Source organism: Garra rufa, chromosome 17 (genome assembly GCF_049309525.1).
Source record: "Garra rufa chromosome 17, GarRuf1.0, whole genome shotgun sequence".
NCBI lineage: Eukaryota > Metazoa > Chordata > Actinopteri > Cypriniformes > Cyprinidae > Garra > Garra rufa.
In genome coordinates, this window is record NC_133377.1 from 597338 (window position 1) to 611350 (window position 14013).

A 14013-nucleotide genomic window follows, 5' to 3' on the forward strand; every position below is an offset into this window, starting at 1 on the left:
GCTACAACACTCAAAAAATGATTCTTTAAACTAACTCAATTCAATTATGGACAATGTTTTTTTTTTTTTTTTTTCAATCTATTCAAAACTATTCTGTTAAGACAACACAATTGAACTAGGAAAATCAATGTGAAATAGTAATGTCAAAACCAAATCAATGTAATCAATGTCCTTTAACTTAAAACCATTAAGTTTGGTCAGCTTGTTTTGGTTTACTAAAAAATAGACCAAACAGCTCATAATTTATTCATGTCGCAATGCATGATGGGAGTCATGGATGAGTTCTGATTGGCCACAACATGTTTTTTTGGTGGTCACCGTTCTTGTGATTCTCACACTGATTCTTCATCTCTGTGTGGCTAAAAGCAAAATAGCTTTTATTTTTCTTTCTTCATCTGTCTTATAAAGCCAAAACTGACTGATCTTTTGTTCACAGTTCTATTGAAATCTGTAAGGAAAACCTAAGTCAAGTACTTAAGTCACTATAGGATGATAGCTATTTTAAGTACAGTCAATGCTACTTGATGACTTTGTCTTCTTGGCTTGTCTGGCTGTTATAACTCAGTAAAAGCAGCCAAACAAAATCTAGCATTGAAGATTTAAGGGTCAAGAGCCCAACTAATGCAAACATTGACCACTATAATGGTTGCTTAATTTTTATTTATTTTTTTCCTCTTTTGGTGATTCTGCTTATTAACATCAGGTGTCTGTAATAATGATCAATCAGGACGTGTCTTCATCAAATACTTTCGAAATTGTCACATCCTGTTTTTGAATGGTGAAATTAAACCCTTTGCGTTACTTTAACAATTCATAATTAAGTGGGTAATTAAACAGCTTAAGTTAAGCACAATACAATAGTGTTTTGGCAAACAAAAAATATATGTTGTTTTAAAATAAAATATTTAAATAAAACCAACAATGGCACAAAACCATTTTTTTTTTTGAGTGAACATTTGCCAATGTCAACTCACAGTTAGCTTACCCATTAAATCTGTAAACACTGTGTGAAATTAAAATTCCAGGTATCTGGTATTACTGGTATCGGTATCGGTATCGGCCTGATACTGTGCTCCTGTACTCGTGCTCATTAAAATGCCAATACCAAACACCGATACCAGAATATAAACAGTGCTGTGTTCTGACAAAGAAACACAACAGAACACAAGAGAGAAGAGCAGAATGGAATTAGAGATTAAGGATGTATATGAAGTACATGTACATGTATGTAATTAATTTAATGTTAAACATTCAATATTCACCTTTATAGCTGATGTACACAAGCTGATAAGCAAAGCACGCAAAATGCAGTGTGTGGCGTCACACAACTGTCAAATTAGCTAAAAAGTAAATATTTATGCACGCACCCCTTTACCTACACACTAAAAACTCCTGGGTCAAAACTAACCCATAATGGGTTATTTTTGACCCAAATCCTGGGTTAAAAAGGGACCAACTAATTTCTGGGTTATTTCAACCCAGAAAAATGGGTTATTCTTTTTGACCCAACTTCTGGGTTAAATACCTGACCCAAATGCTGGGTTACAATAACCCAACATTGTAGTTAATATAACCCAACTTCTGGGTCAAAAGAACAACCCAAATATCTGGGTTGAAATAACCCAGAAATTAGTAGGTCCCTTTTTAACCAAAGGTCAGAGGTCAAAAATAACCTAACTTGGGTAACTATGCCAGTATGCCTTATTTCAGAAATTAAAACACTTACACACTTCAAGCACTTTTACATTTTTATTGCATTAAATTAAATTCAATTTAAAAAAAACACACACTTGGACCTATTTATTTTAGGTCACACTGTAATAACATTGTATAACAATTAGACATTTAAAAAATAGAAAAATAAACAACTTATTCTCTCTCAAACATTTGACAACATTCAATAACTGGATTGAACTTGAGGCTTTAAACATTGGTTGTGTCATTTACTGCAGCTTAACACGATTAAACAGTTCTGCAATTAAGCAAGGCAGTCTTAAGAAATTTGACAGGTTTTGATTCAGATCCCTCAATCTGATATACAACTTGCTGCAGAAACTCCCATGCGGGAGCACACTGCTTGGGGTAGTTGATATCAAGAACATAAAATGCCTTGAAACACACGTCAACTGCCCGAAACAGAGTGCCTGACCAGCTAATATCACAAATGCCTGAGAAGCACATTGCTGGGGGTCTCCCAGCGCCAGGACAGAGAGGAATGGCTTTGATTGCAAGAGGTATTCCACCATATTTGTTCCAACCTAAAACAGACAGAGACAGAAAGATACACAAAAGAATGTGAATATTGTGTAGAAGGTGAACTGTAAGCAAGATAATAGACTACCAGTTTGTGTTATAATGCTGACACTAACTGTACAAGGAAGCCAAATGAACTGTGGTTCTTAATTGATGTGTTCATTTTGAGTGGGTCATGAATGTGTAAAAGAAAATGTGGATTGAGAACCACTCAGAGTAATAAAACTTAACATCTTCAACTTCACTTTCTAGCTACCATAGATGGCATCACTCAAAACTGAAATACAACTGCGAGGAACCTTGGAGGTTTTTTTTTTTTTTTTTTAAATCAGGATTCACCCTTTAGCTTTCACATGAAACATGTCACTTGGATTGCCATCTTTCACCTGTACAGCATAGTTAGAATTAAGAATATTCTCTCTCAGAGTGGTGCTGAGAAACTGGTCCATTGTACTTACAGGCATTTGGTGTATGGACGCTGTCCGGGACACTTCAATGGAGTGCTGGACAGTCTTCTTCCCAACCCTGTAGACGGCCTGTGGCACCATGTTGGGTAGAAGTGTTAGCGCTAGTTCCCCTTTGGCATCTGTAGGTTAACAATATTCTAGGTATCAGTATGTGTGTGAAAAAATAAAACGACTATAGAAATATGTAAATGAAAATGAACAGACATTTTTAATCTTTTACAAAGTTTTGCAGTAGAGATAACACACATCAGGTACAGATAAGGAACAACTAGGGGGTTAAAAGGGCTAAAAGCAAAATTAACGGAAATGATACATGTACACATACAATATATTATGTCTTGTATGACCCACTCATCTCATTAGACACCATTTTCTTATTAAGTGCATTCACATCTTTGTAAAAAAAAAAAAAAAAGCATCAAGTTAAATGAGCATCAGTTTCCATATGAGTTCCATACAGTCTATACTGTCTATCTTTTCTTTCATTAACAAGTGTAATAATGACATTAATGCAAAGGTGAATATCTGGCCCATTATTATGCATAACAGCTAAAAGACAAGGCACAAGTATCTTTTAACTAAAAGGGTTATTATAGATATGCATTCCCCACTGTAAAAGAAGTTGTGACTGTCACAAAATCTTGCACTGACACATTTAAAACGTATTAAAGAAAAAAATGTTTAGGTATAGAGAGATGATGTGAGGGCAGTTAAGAGTAAAACACTCACCTCTAAAATTCTCTATCAGCTCAGACAGCCGCCACTCAGTTAGCTTATCAGCGACAAAGCTGTCCATTTAAAATGACCTGGAGAAAACATAGCAATAGAAGTTAGCAACAATTTGAAGACCTGACACGTTTCTTTAACTATTACTACTTAAGCCAGTAGAGCACTGTATAATATGATAAGCACAGCGCAGCTGGTTAACATAACTCAACTATTGTGTTGCCTCGTCGCTCTAGCCGCGGCTAAAGGGGGTTGCACACTGGACGAGAAGGGTATTTAAAATACAAACACATTATTCTTTATGGGGCCGTTCACATGTCGCGCCTAAAAACGCGTGGAAAACGCTAGGCGCGCCGCTTTCCTCCTATCAATAAAGCGCTCGTGCGCTTGCGCTCCGGAAGCGTGTGCCGTTGCTAAGCAACCATGACCTGCGCTCTCCATAAACACGCGGAAGATTCAGGAAAGGATAAATGGATTTTCAGCATTAAAAATCATTTGCAGTAGCTCTGTTATTAAATTTATTTAAAAATATTTATTCCTGTACAGCTATGATAAACTGTTTCTCCGACTTGGAAGTGCTTTCAATGCTATTAAGGGAAAGGATGAAGCTAATTGGTTAGTTCATGTCACATGACCTGCGGTGTGCATGCCGCGCGCCTACATTTGAAATAACAAACTTGAGCGCGTAAATGTACATAGTCTTATATTAAATTTACTCTTCTTTCTCACAAATCGTCTTTAATGTATATACTGACTTCACCATGTGCTGCAACATAAATTTAGTTTTACATTAATTTACAGAAATCGGCTACTTGAATGAAAAATTGCTGATGTTATTGGATTTTCAGGTGATATTCTCATTTAATTTAGTTAACAGACAGTAAGTGTTAAGACTGCAGTCTCAGCAATGGTCTTTAATTATACAGTACAATCATAACATAGTACTGGCATTATCTAAACCCATAATATCCTTAAACGTAACAATATTGCTTGGCCATAAACTGATAAAGTACGCGATACCTCGAGTTGTCCTAGACGCAGCGAGGGCGGCTTCTCGTCCGGTGTACGACCCCCTTAACGCGGCATGAAGTCTCCACTAGCTGCACTATACTTATCGTATTACCACGAGTATTAAAACAATGAGATAAGTACAGCACAATTTATGAAAAATAGAATTTAAACACCGTGTAAAATGAATTCAGTCATTTAGGTCATACATGTATTTCTCAACGATGTGTAAAAAGCATTTCAACCATTTTGACATCGAATTTCATGAATTTATCGTTATTTTTAATCATTCAAATTTGGCTGGGTGGTTAATTACACTTTCTTCTTTAGTCTGAAAAACTCAAAACACATTTACTTTCACTTTACACGGACTTTAAACTAGTTACATATCTGCAGGTGACTACATGCTAACCACAGAATTACCATGATAAGCCATGGTCATTTTTTCAGCAAACGGTGCTAAACTACTAACGGGGACATGGACACAGAAAAGTTTACGTTACATTGACACTGAAAATACTTGCTTACCTTGAATACGCGACGAAGTTGTACCGAAGAAGCCCAGGCCAAAAAGGATCGAGCGTGAAGTTCAAGTGACGGTTATTTCAAACGACTGTTGTGAGAAAATACCAGAACAACAGCGGGGGCGGGGGGAAGGGTCGTGAACCCAGAACATGGGTTACTCTTTGAAAAATAACCCATAAACCTAAACAACCCAGGAGTTGGGTCAAAATATTAGCCCTATAACCCAGAAAATGGTTACTCTCTGAAAAAATAACCCATAATTTTAACCCAACACAAATAACCCAGAAAATGGGTTAAAGAAATAACCCAGGAGTTTTTAGAGTGTAAATTCACTACTTCAGACTTATATGCCTCTAGATGCTTGCATTTTGCAAGTGAACGGTGCATTAATGTGCCATCCCAAAGAGCCACACACTCACTTTCACTGACTTTTACCTTTAATGTACCCTCTTGGTGGAATGACTTGCTCAACTCAATTCCAACAGATGAGCGCTTAGCCATCTTCAAGAAACGGCTAAAAACACATATTTTCTATCTTTATTTGACCCCCTTACTCTAGCACTCTCTATTCTAATTCTACTCTTTAAGAAAAAAAAAACTTGACCCTTTAAGACTTGCACTTTATTCATTTTCTGCTTGTTTTCTTAAAAAAAAAAACACTAGCTTTTCTATTCTTTTGCAATCTATTTATTTGTTTTCTTTTTATTTATTGTATAATTAACATAAAATGCCATTCACACTACATTGCTCTATTCTTTTTCTACTCTATCTGTTTTCTATTTATTATGTAATTAACAAAAAAAAAAGAACCTTGCTACTGCATTACACTTACTGAGACTTTTCATAGCACTGGCATATCATTGCTTTTTTGTGGATTTTGATTGCTTCCATTGTCCCCATTTGTAATTCCCTTTAGATAAAAGCATCTGCTAAATGACTAAATGTAAATCTAACAACTCACAGCAACTTTCTGTTCTCACTAACTCTAAAGTTTATGTTTGAGACTCCTATTGGATATTTTAGGAAGTTTATTTGCACACATCTCTCAAACACAAAACCAGGAAACAGTTAACAGAAACTGAAACTGATCTGCCATTGAGCTTAATTTGTGTGTCTGTATTCCTGTAGATGCAGTGAAATGGCTGAAGCCAGTGTTTTTCAGTGGAGCAGTTCAGCTGTCCAGTGTGTCTGGATCTCCTGAAGGATCCAGTGGCCATTCCCTGTGGACACAGTTACTGTATGAGCTGCATTACAGACTGCTGGGATCAAGAGGATCAGAAAAGAGTCTACAGCTGCCCTCAGTGCAGACTGACCTTCAGTCCAAGACCTACTTTAGGCAAAAACACCATGCTGGCTGAAGTGGTGGAGAAACTGAAGAAGACCAAACTACAAGCTGCTGTTCCTGCTGGACCTGGAGACGTGGAGTGTGACATCTGTACTGGAAGAAAACACAAAGCTGTCAAGTCCTGTCTGGTGTGTCTGGAGTCTTACTGTCAAACTCATTTTGAGCGTCATGAGGAGTTTCGGAAAGAGACACAAAGTGACTGATGCCACTGGACAACTGCAGCAGATGATCTGCCGTCAACATGATATGCCTCTATTGGTTTTCTGTCGTACTGATCAGCGATGTGTTTGCATGTTGTGTGCAATGCATGAACATAAAAATCATGAGACTGTATCAACTGCAGCAGAGAGGACAAAAAAAAAGGCATGACCTAAAACGACTCATTGATGTATTAATGCTGACACTTCAAGTGTTCCTTCTCACTGCAGTACCCAGCTGTTATCATAAGTGCATCATGTGATCTACACTCCCATCGGGAGTTACTACATGACAGCTCTGTGCATTTGAGCCACAAGCTGAACTTTGCTCAGTTTGTCACATCAACCAAGATTTCTACAATAACTGAACATGCATCATATTTGCTGTTCCTCTTTATGTGTGAGGACATGTCTAACCTAAATTCAACTAATGATCTTAAAACTCTGACAAATGCTTTAAATAAGAAAATTATTTAATCAAACAGGCAACTTGTGATATCTCTATGTAGTATTGTAAGTGTTTTTTTTTTTTTTTTTTTTTCTCTCTCCTCCAGAAACACCTAAAGGAGACACAGAGTAAACTCCAGCAGAGAATCCAGCAGAGACAGAAAGATCTTCAGCAGCTGAGAGAGGCTGTGGAGTCTCCTAAGGTGAGTTTGGAGAAGAAGAGAAGTTTGAGACTCGGTTTGGACTCTCCTCTTTCAGTCCCACTGAAGCCGCTGTGTCTCTCAGGCTATGAGGAAGCAGTAAGAGCTGATTGTGATGTGTGTCTAACAGCGCTCTGCACAGACAGCAGTGGAGGACAGTGAGAGGATCTTTACTGACCCATACGGAAATGTAATATATGACATATATGTCCCTATATCAGAAGTGCTACTCTCATATATGTTAAATATAGGGCAATATATTATTATCACATATATCCATCTTCTGGATATTTGTAGATATATGTTTATAACATATATGAATTTCCCATAGTACAATTTGTATATAAACATATATTGAAAGTATATATATGGTTAACTTGGTATTGCATGTTATGACCATATATGTTTACAATATTTATTAAAATGGTATATTGTATTATATGATATGACCATATATGTTAACAATATATATCAAAATTATATATGTTACTCTGTTTTGACCATTTGTTACCAATGTATATATTGAATTTATGCAAGTTTATTAACCACATATGCCTAAAAGATACTGCTTATTGTAAATCATATAACAAAATTATGTTTTGCTTATTTTTGTTTCAATAGGCTTTATGCCGAACGTCACATGACCAACCCCGGAAAACAGGTCTCATTGCTTCCGCTTGTCGGAGAACGTGTTAATAGCCGTAATAAATAATGGCGATATCGACGGACTTTTAAGGTAATCAGTTAAACAAGCCAGCTGTTTATTGTGGATGTTTCATTCGATATTTATATATAAATGTTAGTGAAAAGAATAAAAATTTAAAACTTTTATATATCAATCCACATATGTGATGGACATTGGTTATGATCATTTTTAGTGTCTACTTTGAATGAATCTTGAGTAAATCATGTTCATATTTAAAGAGGGATATGCAAAACGCGTGAACCGGAAGCAACGAGACCTGTTTAGCAGAAAACGGAAGCCTGTTGGGCATGAAGCCTATTCAGTTTTCTGGAGAAGAAAATATAGATGAATATAAAACCTGTTCAAAAAATGCCAATGTACTAATTACTTGTAGTAAAAGGAATGTATTATAGAGTTATTGAGGGGGGAAAACACTTCAATGTAACTGTTTGTCCATATGTGCTCTCATCATCAATGAACTAAAACCAAAGACTATAGAATACCCAAGACATGTCACTCCTATAGTTTTGAATGGGGAAAAATGCAACGTTCATTATGGCCGCGAAGCCCCGCCTTCTTAGTGAAAGGGCCAACCGTTGATTAGTAAAGTCAGTGCGTCACTGCAGCTGCCGTTAGAAGTCCCGGTTGCTATAGAAACAATCGGCGCTTTAAGACGAGCGCTCAGTACTGCGCATGCACACTGGCCTATTTGAGCCGGAAAAAATAAGCGTTTTTTAAATGTTATTAGAGCTCAAGGAACCATATTTATGAGGCAGTTCATTTAATCGTCAGCTTGGTGAACAGTTTTGGAGAAATTGATGTTTCCCCATTCAAAGAGATAGGAGCTGCACTTGCCTGCCCGAGTAGCGTTTCAAAGATGGCCGCCGAGTGACATGACTTGCCTTAAAGGGACTTTGCTAAAACGCATTTCAAGAATACGGCCACCGTACTTTTGCGCATGAGCCAAAATTTAAACACACTCGCGCTAACGGCAGAATCTGAGCAATGGCTGGGGCTAAACAAGTCATCTGCGGTAAGATGTTTTTCTTAGCAAGTGGAAGGATAACAAATGTGCCAATACCCTCACATAATAAACGACAATGGTTTTATAGACGGGTACGAAGACAGACCGACATCACTGAGTGGAAAGGATGAAACGCCTTTGAATGTGGCAGCGGTGCAGGTAATTTATGCTTATTTAATTTACTCAATGCTTTATTCCTACGCTAATATTACATAATAGAAACTAAGTCTTATATGATTGTTTTGGTCTGCAAGAGCCTCTGTCTCTGTATAGATCAACTAATGTTTTAAATATTCTCTGTCATTGTTTTATATATTGTAGCGAGGCCACGGGAGGCAAATCAAAAATCACACTATAAATACAAACCCTTTAAATGGGGTATTAATGCTGACTACGCCACCCCTTTAAAGTAAGGGGAACTAACTATTTGATGGAGAACAGGTTCGTTACCATGAAGGGCAGAGACATAAAATATCAGTATACAAAATATATTTATTAAGTTCACAATTGAATAAAATATTTAAAACAGCTCAAACAAAATATGACTCAATGTCACACAGAACAAAGCACTAATTTAAGGCTCACCCGTAGTAGGGTAGGCTAGCTGCAAAGTGATTATTTGTAACCACACGCCACACACACGCACGCACACACACACACACAGTGAGGTGAGTGACTGTAACGGCAATCCACACTCCGTGCTGCAAACACCACCACCAGGATAATAGAGCAGCTAGCCACCCAACTCAGGGGCCTAAAACACAGAAAACAAAACAATTAATCAAAATACAAACAACATCGTACTGAAAAAGACAATTTCCAAATGGTTGAAATATGTGCAACACAACTGACAATTGTTGCTATATAGGTAATGAAAGGACAAATTCGAAAAAAGTTAGACAATCTGAAGTTTGTCAAATTCAACCTGAATAAAAAACAACATTAATTAAAGCTGCAAGCAGCGTTGACCGGGCCCTCGCCGTCTGGCAGTCGCCATCCCGATAGCATCAGGAAAACGGTGCCCAGTTGGCACATGCATTCACAATAACCCTTTGGACTAACCCTAACTGTCTCTCCTCCTGTCTGACTCTTTCTCTTACCACCCATCCCACCTCCTTACACTCAGCCACTTACCACACAAACACACACATAGAGTGCAGAGCAGAGTGAGATCAGATTTGTTTTTTAATTTTCTTTCATTCGTGGAGTTTTGTATAATTATGAAATGAACTGTGTTTAATCAGAATGAATAGTTATTTGTATGAAAAAAGTTTCAAAGAGTTAGGATGCTGCACTTTAAATATATAATAAATCATTGAAAATTGAAAATGGAAAATGAAATTCTAGGCACGCTATCTGCCTCAAAAACACAGGAAACAAATATTTGAATGTATTTTGTATTTTTATTTATTTGCCATGGCAACAGCATTTGATGCATCAGGGACGCCTTTACAGACTCTCATCGGCCGTGTTTTTACATAATTCTGATGAAGTTTGAAGAAAATCGAGTACAAAAATATTGTTCGTTGTTTGTTCGTGTGTTAGTTCATTAACCAATGTTAACAAAAGAGACCCTATTTTAAATAGTTACCATGTTTTATGATCTACATCCATTTTTTAATATTATTTTAATGATCTATAAGCATCTGTGAAATAATTATAAACAAATATATTAAAATAAATACATATTAACTTAGTTGATGTATTTGTTTCTCATTCTAATTAAGTGAACTGAGCAGTATAGTGTCATACTTATAAGATTTTTTATTCTATCAGTGAGCTTGTATATATGTATATAAATCATATAATTTTTCCTTAAAAGATTAAAAAAAGATTTTAATGCTCTTTAAGCACCTATACAAAATAATTATGTAAAAGTACACTGACAGTACAGTCTATATCAACTGATTCTATGGATTATTTTCATTCTTATACACTGAGAAAGAGCTAAATAGCATTAGAGGTCAAACGATTCCTTATCTTATGAGGACCTCTAGTGTTCAACCCTGGTATTAGAGCTTTAATCTGACAAATTTATGTGACACTTTTAATGTTTTTGGGGCCTCTGAGCATGATAACATTTTGAAACTACACGTATTTCCTAAGAATTTCTTGTTGTTTATATGTAAAAAGTTTTGATGAGTTAGAATAATGCAATTTGAAGATATATGAAAATAACTCTTCATCTTTTTTATTGTTACTTTCATAAATCACCACATTAACACCGTTCAAGATGTCCCAAAGCCGTTCACAATTTAACATCTTCAGTATCTTGGAATCATGTTGACAAAGTTTGCTGTGAACTGTCTGATTCTGCTATGAGTGATATGAATTTATTCACAGCTATATTTAAAAACACAGGAAACAAATGTTAAAGTTTGACATGTTGCCATGGCAACAGCATTTGATGTATCAAGGACCCCTTCACAGATTCTCATCGGCCGTGTTTTGACATTATTCTGATGAAGTTTGAAGCAAATTGAGTAAAATGAAGAGGTTGATTTAAAAGCGTTTTGCAAGCAACACACTTCCTGCTGCCAGTTGGTGGCGCTATAACTTTGACTCATAATAGTCACATCTCTGTGATTGGTATCATACGTCGAACAAACTGCTTAAGTTTGGTCAAAATCAGATAAAGTGTGTCAAAATTATTAGACATTTCCTGTTTCTCATTTCTCGCCATAATTTGTCGCCCTGCCACGGCCAAACCGTTCGAGATAGCAAAAATCCCCTGGCAATTTTGCATTCCCAATATCTTGAGATCATGCTGACCGAGTTTGGTGGCCATCGGTGGAAAGGTCTAGGAGGAGTATTTAAAATTCCACAGCTTGATTTTTCCAAAAATCCATATTTAAATAAAAATAGCTGACTTCCTGTTGGTCGTAGCTAATGGGTGTAAATTAGAAAGTTGTCCGGCTTGATGAGTCCAATATATGTACAGAGTTTGGTGACTGTAGGACAAAGTAACCCCCCAACTTTTGTCAAAAGGTGGCGCTATGGAGCGCCTGCTCCACACCCATTTATGGGCTTTTATCAGTGTTTAACTGTCATTAATACAGATGTGTGTGTTGAGTTTCATGAAATTCTAAGCATTTTAAGTGGCTCAAAAACACAAAAAACTAAAGTTAAAGTTTGACACGTTGCCATGGCAACATGATAAAAGTTATGGATAACGCCCTTCACAGATTCTTATCGGTCGTGTTTTGACATTATTGTGATGAAGTTTGAAGCAAATTTAGTAAAATTAAGTGGCTGAGTTTAAAGCGTTTCAAAAACGTCACGCTTTCTGCTGCCAGTTGGTGGCGATATAACTTTGACTCATAATAGTCACATCTCTGTGATCGGCATCAGACGATGAACAAACTGCTGAAGTTTGGTCAAAATCAGACAAAGTATGTCAACGTTATTAGGCACTTCCTGTTTCTCATTTCTCGCCATAAATTTGTCGCCCCGTCACGGTCAAACTGTTCGAGATATCAAAAATCCCCTGGCAATTTTGCGTCCCCAATGTCTTGAGATCATGCTGACCGAGTTTGGTGGCCATCGGTGGAAAGGCCTAGTAGGAGTATTTCAAATTCCATTGCATGCACTTTTTAGACATCCCTGAATAGCCGACTTCCTGTTTGGCGAAGCACGGACTATGAGTGTGAAATTTGTTCGGCCCGATGAGGTCTATATGTGTATGAATTTTGGTGACTGTAGGTCAACCGTTGTGCGCTCCAGAGCCCTTCAAAAGTCGCAATTTTTAACGCTGTGCCATGCCCCCCCCAGGTGACCCCCCCCATGTCAAAAGCTGTCCGGCCCTGATGGCCGCAGGTTCCAATGTGTGTGCAAAGTTTCAAGAGTTTTTGTTTATGTTAAGGCCCCCGAAATCCCCCAAAACATTGAAAAAAAAAAAATAATTAAAGCTGCGAGCAGCGATGAACGGGCCCTCGCACCTGGGCTCACCGCCGACCGGTGGCTTCAGGAAATCAGCAAACGGTGGGCAGTATGCTTTTAATACAGTAAATATAGAAAAAATATGTCATAAGTCATTTAAATGTGCCAAACTTGCCGCTGCCAGATGGTGGCGCTATGCCTATAACTGATTATTGGCATGTAGATGTGTTCAGGCCAGCACTATTATCAAACATATGAAGTTTGGTGCAGATTGACCTTGGTATGTTTGAGTTAGTGAAAGATATGATATATCCTGCTGCCAACAAGTGGCGCTATGATAATATCTGAATATTGGTCTTTAGGTGTCTTCAGGCCAGGACTCTTACCAAACCTGTGAATTTTGTGGCAGATCAGACATTTTATGGCTAAGTTATAACAACTCAATGAAAACTCAAGATCTTCACAATTTAACATCTCTAAGGCCTCAAGATCAGACTGACCAAATATAATGTTGATTTAATTAAATGCAATCAATGCAAGGACTTCAGATAATGCCAACTGTGAACCAATATGCTAAATGTTCCCTATACTCTGATGATGATGATAAGAACATGATTCATGATGATAACAAAATGTTATTATTGCTTGCTTTACGTCCACCACTTCTGCTTAAATGTCATCGTTACCTATCTGTACAATTTGTGTGTGGATATTGCTTTGCTGGTGACTCCTGTTATAAGACATCACTCTTAAGCGCTACATAACTAAGAATCAATAAGGAAGACGGTGCCCAGTTGGCACATGCATTCACAGTAACCATCTGCTAGTTTGGATTTTAAGTTTACAGAATTGAAAGTGTTAGACTTTAAAATCAACACACAGACACATACACACAAAATATAAAATGTTGCCATTCAGTTTCATTTGTTAGCATTAACTATATTAGTTAACATGACCAATAAATAAATAGCATTTATTAATGTTAATTAATATTAAGCTAAAAAAGTATTCATATATAGTTTATGTACTGTGAATTAACATGAACATGAACACAGTTCATGTGGGTGTACAGAAATACACAATAAAGTGCTCTATAAACTCTTCATTCTTTCAAAATATCTTTAAAAACAAGTTGAGTATTGAAATGGGGCGATATATATATATATAACTCAACTTAAAATTGTATAAATTTCAGATGTTTTGAACAGATAACAGCAAAGCTTGTTTTGTTGTCCAAGTTTGTCTTGAAATTGTTAA

General features: G+C 36.8%; 1 pseudogene; it reads left to right on the plus strand.

Annotated features, from left to right (window-relative positions):
* The first annotated feature begins 715 nt into the window (after positions 1 to 715).
* On the plus strand, positions 716 to 7271 carry LOC141290209 (E3 ubiquitin/ISG15 ligase TRIM25-like; annotated as a pseudogene).
* Positions 7272 to 14013: the final 6742 nt, after the last annotated feature.